We start from the raw sequence: 1,651 nt of genomic DNA, 5'->3' as shown, positions 1-1,651 counted from the left end.
ACATTAAAAAGTCACAGATGACTCGTGTGATCATTTTATATATTAATAAATACTACAATATATATGTGAACACATTACAAATCATATTGGTGAACAAAGAGGCTGTAAAGCCTCTCTTCAGTATACTGACATAACCTAATATACTAAAATGGGAAGGGGCTTTTAGTCACTGAATATGCATCGTGAAACAAAGATGAAGAAACTACATGGCTTGTGCCCATCACGAAAAAGATTCATACTGAAGGCTTAGCTTTGGTTTTTATTCAATTAAATTGTCAAACTGTGCACAGTGAACTTTTTTTTTTTTTTAGAACTTGAGACATTTGTGATGTTGGCTGTTTAAATCTTTGTTACCTTCGCTGTGAATTGAAATTGTACATATTTAGTAAATCATGCAAACAAAACAAACTTTTTAGACAATATTTTTATTGGAGAGTTTTCTTTTCCTGTATCCATGTTTAAAAAAAAAAGACCTCCTTTCCCAAAATAAAAAATGTCAATACTAAATTTAAAGAAGTATAAAGGAATAATTGCTTCCTTTAGAGCAAATATTTAAATAAACATGGAGAGAATTGGCAACATGTTCTTTTGGGGCTAATAGGCTGTGTTCAATTTTTTGGGTTAAAGTTCCAGAGGGCCTCTGTTTCACATTCAAAGATAATATATTAATCTCTGAATTAAAGAAATGCTCTTAGGTAACAGGATAAATCCCTCAGTCTTCATTTGTGTGTGAAGTGTAGCATTCATCAGAGACATGACATTGAGACGACATGATGCTGAATATGCCACAAGCTAAAACACCTCTATTAAAACAGTCACCTACCACCTATAATCCAGTGTGACATATTAAAATACTCCAAAATACAGAGCATGGAGAATGAACACCATAATTCCCATTTGGCCTTGAGAAGAATATGACAAAGATTCTAATAATTTTTGTCAAAGAAAATGATGATTTAAAAATACATGAAGATTAAAGTGGTGACAAATGATCTTTTAAGTATTTCTAATTGGTCATCCTCATTCATAGCTTTGATTCCACAGAAATCACAAATCCTAAGGCCCCTGACTTGTGAGTGCGCCCCGTCAGCTTTCTTCATGCTACAGAATGTGGCTGTTAGGTAGGAAATGAAGGATAAGACCCCAATGTGTTAAAAATAGACTTCTTCTCCGGCAAGAAGTTTAAAATTGGCAAGGACAGGACTCAGAAAGAACGGCCTTCACATGAGGAAGCATTCAGAGAAAGATTGTTACCTTGTGATCTGACCATTTCCAGAACAGTCAAAAGGCTCTCTCCCTCCCCCTCCCCCTCCCCCTCCCCCTCTCCCTCTCCCTCCCCCTCCCCCTCCCCCTCTCCCTTCCCCTCCCCCTCCCCCTCCCCCTCCCCCTCTCCCTCCCCCTCCCCTCCCCCTCTCTCAAGTGTGTGTGTATACGTTTGTATGAGTGTGTTTGAGTGTATAGGAGTATGTGTGTGTGAGTGTGTATATAATGTATATATGTATAAATGTGCATGAGTGTTTGACTATGTATGGGTGAGTATGTATATGTGTGAGAGTGAGTTTGTATGTGTTTGTGGGCATGTATGTATGTGTGTGTCAGTGAGCATGTGTGTATGTGTGTGAGTTAGTTTGAGAGTATGAGTGTGTAAGTA

The 1,651-nt window shown here is 37.7% G+C and overlaps 1 protein-coding gene across 6 annotated transcripts in view; it reads left to right on the top strand.

The window, feature by feature from the left end:
* Window positions 1-703, top strand: part of Zeb2 (zinc finger E-box binding homeobox 2) — a 133,931-nt gene extending 133,228 nt beyond the window's left edge. For all 6 annotated transcript variants that reach the window (NM_001355288.1, NM_015753.4, NM_001355289.1 and 3 more), the window contains one exon: window positions 1-703. This exon is cut by the window's left edge and continues 4,939 nt beyond it. The gene's annotated coding sequence lies outside the window, so the exon portion shown is untranslated.
* The last annotated feature ends 948 nt before the right edge of the window (window positions 704-1,651 follow it).

The sequence above is a fragment of the Mus musculus genome, chromosome 2 (genome assembly GCF_000001635.26).
Source record: "Mus musculus strain C57BL/6J chromosome 2, GRCm38.p6 C57BL/6J".
Classification (NCBI taxonomy): Eukaryota; Metazoa; Chordata; class Mammalia; order Rodentia; family Muridae; genus Mus; species Mus musculus.
The sequence above is the reverse complement of the archived record's forward strand: the minus strand, read 5'-3'. Positions and strand labels throughout refer to the sequence as shown.